Source organism: Bombina bombina, chromosome 3 (assembly GCF_027579735.1).
Source record: "Bombina bombina isolate aBomBom1 chromosome 3, aBomBom1.pri, whole genome shotgun sequence".
In the NCBI taxonomy this organism is placed as follows: domain Eukaryota; kingdom Metazoa; phylum Chordata; class Amphibia; order Anura; family Bombinatoridae; genus Bombina; species Bombina bombina.
The window spans coordinates 671,526,905-671,533,134 of NC_069501.1; the positions used below are offsets into that span (position 1 = coordinate 671,526,905).

The window sequence follows — 6,230 nt, forward strand, 5'->3', positions numbered from 1 at the left end:
TAGCCCAAAAGAGATGGTAAATAAAATAGCTTACCTCTTCCTCCATTCCGACGGTTTGAACAGTCCTATTGAAAACTTCTTGAGAAGCATGAGACCTGTTTAAAAAAAACACACGGTTTACAAAAATATAAAACATAACAAAGTTTTTATCAAAAAACACAAATTTATATATGGTTTAACAAAAAAAGAGATGGTGAAACAATTAGCTTACGTCTTCCTCCATTCCAAGGGTTTGACAAACAGTTCTATCTTAAACTTCTTGGTAACCTTGAGACCTGTTTAAAAATATTTTTAAAAAAAACATACAAAGTTAGTTTAGCTAAATATAAAACATATATAAATATTTTTTATAAAAAGCACAAATGTAAAGACAGTTTAACCCAAAAGAGATGATTAATAAAAAAGCTAATGAATTCCTTCAGGCATCCATCGTAACTTTACCTAAGCCCGGGAAACCCCCAGACGTTTGTCCTAATTTCAGGCCGATCTCCCTTCTAAATCTTGATGCAAAACTATATGCCAAGATCTTGGCTAAGCGCCTAAACAAACTGATCCCCTGTCTAGTGACTCCAGATCAGGTGGGCTTCACCTTGGGGCGACAAAGTCCCGATAACACTAGAAGATTGTTAAATATATTTTTTGAAGTAGGTCGGCTCGGTCTTCCATGCGCTGCAGTATCACTTGACGCTGAGAAAGCGTTTGACCGAGTCGACTGGCTATATATGAGAGAGGTCTTGATGCACTTTGGGTTCACGTCGTCTATTTGCACTAAAATATTTGCGCTCTATTCCAACCCCTCAGCTCGAGTGAGAGGATTAGGGTTCCTGTCTCCTGAATTCAAAATCACAAACGGTACCCGGCAAGGGTGTCCGTTGTCCCCCTTGCTTTTTGCTCTTATGATGGAGCCACTTGCAGAGGCTATTAGGATGTCTAGTGAAATAAAGGGAATTACATTACATGGTACTACCCAAAAGGTAGTTTTATTCGCAGATGACCTGACTGTGTTAGTTACCAACCCATTAGAATCACTACCAAAATTATTCGATCTATTAGAAACTTTTTCCAACATTAGCATGTACAAGCTTAACTACTCTAAAACTGAGGCATTCACCTTAAACATCTCCAATTTAGACTTCCAGATTCTAAAGCGTCGATTCCCTTTTGTTTGGTCCTCCACGCGGCTAAAACACTTGGGAGTTTATCTATCGCAAAATATTTCTACCATTATATCGTCTAATTTTCATCCCCTATTATGTAAGTTTAAAGAATATTTTGTAAAATGGGACTCACATACTATTTCTTGGTGGGGTAGGATAGCCGCCATTAAAATGAACCTCCTACCAAAACTGACTTAACTTTTCCGATGTTTACCTCTCCCTATTCCCAAGAGCATAATTTCACAGTTCCAACGAATGTGTAATAATTTTATTTGGAAATGTAAGCGCCCTAGAGTAGCGATGAAAATCATGACATATCCAATACTAGCTGGCGGAGCAGCAGCTCCCAATATAATGGTTTATCATGAAGCTTCTAGGTTGGCTCATATCACGGCCTGGGGGCTGGAGTCCTCTGAAAGTAGATGGGCAGAGCTTGAGCAGGCGTCTCTACCAAAGGGACTTAACCTACGGGATCTTATCTGGATCCCAAAACATTCCAGGAAACCAGAACTAGGTCTAAACTACATCATAGCTACTAACTTAAAGTTTTGGGATAAAATTCACCATAGAAATGCTATAGCTCCACATCCCTCCCCGACCCACTCTATCGCCGGCCTTTTGGGGGCCTTAGCAGATTCACATCCCCAGGAGTGGAAGGCACTACAGATTCGGAGTGTAGAGGACTTGATCTCGGATACGGGTCTACTCTCAGTCACGCTTTTTCAAAGCAGATTTTCCCCTTCACCCCTGATGAGTTTCGAGTTCTTTCGACTACGAAACTTTCTGCGTGTGTGGGGTTTTACCTCGGGACCTCTAAGAACCCGAACTTTGTGGGAGAAACTTTGGGACGCAAAATATCTCGCCCCAAAGGTATTCTCTCTGGCATACTCCGCCCTCATACAAGCACCTATATATAACAAATCTTTCTATATCGTGCATTGGGAGGGTGCTCTGCACTTCAACGCTTCTGAAGAAGAGTGGAGATTTGCAACCCTGTTAACAAAAAACGCGGTTCATAGTACTACCTATTTTGAACTTTATTTTAAGATCCTGACACAATGGCATTACACCCCCTTACGCCTATTTCAGATCTCCAAAACAAACTCCTCTATGTGCTGGAGGGGATGCGGCAAAGTGGGATCCCCTGCCCATATGTGGTGGGAGTGTCCTAAGATTCAGAGAATTTGGACCAGGGCATTCTATTACTGCACCAAACTAGGTTTGGTGGAATCCAATCGGCCAGCTGTGGCACTATTCCATATATTCTCTGACAAGATACCTCGACACTTAAAATACCTGTGCATCTATATTTTCATGTCTGTTAAACAAAATATCGCCAAGGCATGGCTCCAACCTAAGGGCCCTAGGTGGAACCAGATTAAGTCTACAATGGTGCATATTGAAACTATGGAATGCGCGGTCTTTGCAGCCAACAACAAAATCCCGATTCATTGTCTATGCTGGGAAGCTTGGCGACAATGCCTAGAAGGAGAGATTACCACGTGCTAACTCTGCCTTATGTTTTAAGTAATAGGACTTTAGATGACACCAGGCATTGGGTGTGGAGACTGACCGCCGGTGGGTCCTCCTGTAGAGATTTAGTGCCTTTGGGAAACTTAGAACCAGAGATAGGGAGTCACTCTCCTACCTGCCCTCCTCACTCTTTACCTCCCTCCCCCCCCTTTTTTTTTTTTTTTTTTTTTTCTCTCTTCCCCCCCTTTCCCTCCCCTTCTTTCCCTAAACTATGTGGTATACTTTTGGTGAGTTGCTCTTTCTCTCGCTTGATATCAATATTCAATAACCAACTCGTTAGTTTATGTTTATATAATAAAGTGTTGTTTATTGACTGTTAATGAATCATTATGTCTAGTACTACAAAAGTAAAAATTATACGAGGTTTGTTTTATGTTGGAACTCTATTTATGATTTCATATTGTCTAACATTACTCTGTATTGGAAACTATTGTACAATATGCTACTAGTGACCTGTACCTGATAACTACTGAGCTTTTACTGTATAATGATGTCTCCCGTTGTTATATGAGTTTCGTCTTTTAATATATTTGTATGGTTTTTTTTGCCATAAACCTCAATAAAAACCATTTAAACAAAAAAAAAAAAAAAAAAGCTTACCTCTTCCTACATTCCAAGGGTTTGAAGAACAGTTCTATTTAAAACTTCTTGGGAAGCTCAAGTAAAGAGACCTGTTTAGAAATATTAAAACAAAGATATATAGGTCTCAAGCTAATGGAAGTATATAACTTTAAGGGTACATGTAAAAATAGATATATTTAAAAATGAAATGCACATTTCAATTTTGACCTTTCTATCCCTTTAAAGGTTCAGCCAAAACAAGATTTTTTTTATCTTAATTTAAAAGTAATAAAAAAAATATTAAAATAAATGTTAAATCAAATTAGGAGGTATAATATTCAACAAGAACCGAATAAAAAAAATAAAAAAAACAGCTAAATACAATATAAATTACAAATTTAAAGGAAGGAAACACATCAAACTTTCATCTATCTAATTTTATTGATATAAATTCTATAAGATCACCTACTGATTTCTACAGAACCCAAAGACTGACCAAACCGTGTGACAACCCCCTTTCCTCTCTCACCTCCACAAGTTCTTTACCATTCCAGTTCCCCTCAGAGGATGAGGGGGGCTGCCACTCTGCTTGGCTTCCATTTGGGTAATGTAGAGGTTTAGACAACTCACCTAAATGCTTTTATTAAAAAAACAAAACAAAAGGTTTTAACCTAAAATAGGTGGTAAATAAAATAATTTACCTCCTTCCTCCATTACGAGGGTTTGCTGAACAGTTCAATTTAAGACTTCTTGGGAACCTTGAGTAAAGAAACCTGTTTAAAGAATATTATAGTTATTTTACAAAAATATAAAACATAAAAAAGAGGGTGAAGAATATTGCAACATGATTAGTGTCCTCTTAGAATCACTACAGCTTTATACCAATGGCATTCATTTTGTATTACACAGGCCTTATCAGATTTGTATAATTTTGATTCCTAAAGAGGAGCTTAATAAAAATAAAACAATAATCTCCTCATGTTTGAAAAAATTAAGCTATATTTTGAACAACTCTTTAACAAGTTAAAAAAAAAGACACTATTTTTAATATAGAATAATATTTGGTGGAAATATTTAAAAATGCTAATAAAAAGACAATCAGACATGTACAGGCTACATTACAAATTAAAGGGCCAGTCAATGTTCAAATTAATGTCACATAATTCTGCACTATGTGCAGAATTATGTAACATTAACTTAGCGGCACATGCAAAAGAAAAAAGAGAGATTTACCCCCCAACCACCAAAACCATACTCACCTTACCTTCTTCGCCAGCCTCTACTACTCTTCAGGTTTCTTCAACAGTACGTCACGGGTGTGCGGTCTAATCACAGTGCACCAGGTCATGTTGTTGAACTACATGTAGTGCGCTCCTGTGCTGGGTAAAGCAGCCGACAGCTTTGCCCAGTGCTACATGCAGTTCAACAAGACGACCGATTGCGCTGTGATTAGAAACCTCGTTGTTGAAGAAACCAGAAGAGCAAAAGAGGCTGGGAGAAAGGTGAGGTGAGGTAAGTATGAGTTTAAGGAGTTAAATCTTTAAAATCCTTTCCACTATCTACATAATTATGTAGCATTAATTTGTACATTGACTGGCCCTTTAATATAGAGGACACACATTAAAACATTATTAATTCCACTGCTATATTTTACTTAAGATTACCTGCTCTTTCTAAAAAACAAAAAGGTGCATCAACCAGTGTGAAAATCACTTCCTCTCTCCCTCCTACAACACCACACCACTAATCCAATACTCCATAGAGGAAGAGGGGGGATGTGTCACTCTGCTTGGTGACCTTTTTGGTCCTTCCGAGAACAAAACAAAACTGTTATTCTAATATTAAAACAATTCATTAAAAGCACTAGTTGGCTCTAGAGGTGTTGGCAGCTCTCCAAAAGCAAATACTTTTATCAAAAACACAAATCTAAAAAGTTCTTAACCCAAAAGAGGTGGTAATTAAAACAGCTTACCTCTTCCTCCATTCCAGTGGTTTGATGAACAGTTCTATTAAAAACTTCTTGGGAAGTTTAAGTTAAGAGACCTGTTTCTATAAAAAATAAACATACAAACTTAGTATACAAACATATACAAGCTAAAAAAAGAGGTTAAGGAAACTTTCCCCATGATTAGTATGTTTTCAGGATCATACAGATTTACACCAATATAAAAATATTTTAAAAAATACTTATACAATTTGTATCAATTTGATTTTAAAAGAAGAGCTTTAAAAAAAATATTCTTACCTGATAAATTAATTTCTTTCATGGTGGAGTCCATGAGAAATCACATGTGGGATTATACTCCAGTCCACTAGGAGGAGGCAAAATACTCAACATACCAAGAGCTTTTAATCCCATCCATTTCACATATTACCGCAGTCAAAAATATGGCCAAGGAAGAAGTGGAACAGAAAATCAGAAAAGATCAAGGTAGGGTAAATTAAGTGCAAAATGGAACTGCTGCCGAGTATAAAAATGGCGGGTCTTGTGGACTCTCATCACCATGAAAGAAATGAACTTAACAGGTAAGTATACATTTTGATTTCTTTCATAAGGTGTAGAGAGTCCACAAGACATCGCATCTGTGATCTAATACTCAAGTTGTGGAGTCCACGAGATAACCATGAAAGCACGGGACATGAACTTAAAGGGACAGTCTAGGCCAAAAAAAACTTTCATGATTCAGATAGAGCATGTAATTTTAAACAATTTTCCTATTTACTTTTACCACCAATTTTGCTTTGTTCTCTTGGTATTCTTAGTTGAAAGCTTAACCTAGGAGGTTCATATGCTAATATTTTAGACCTTGAAGGCCACCTCTTTTCAGAATGCATTTTAACAGTTTTTCACCACTAGAGGGTGTTAGTTCATGTATTTCATATAGATAACACTGTGCTCGTGCACGTGAAGTTATCTGGGAGCAGGCACTGATTGGCTAAACTGCAAGTCTGTCAAAAGAACTGAAATAAAGGGGCAGT

At 37.4% G+C, this 6,230-nt stretch overlaps 1 long non-coding RNA gene across 1 annotated transcript; it reads right to left on the reverse strand.

The window, feature by feature from the left end:
• Positions 1 to 217: 217 nt before the first annotated feature.
• Positions 218 to 5,267, reverse strand: LOC128651866 (uncharacterized). The gene is made up of 4 exons (XR_008401204.1): positions 5,224 to 5,267; positions 3,953 to 4,024; positions 3,291 to 3,361; positions 218 to 275 (listed from the first exon to the last, which is right to left on the reverse strand). It is a non-coding gene; the product is annotated as an uncharacterized LOC128651866 (long non-coding RNA).
• Between the last annotated feature and the right edge of the window lie 963 nt (positions 5,268 to 6,230).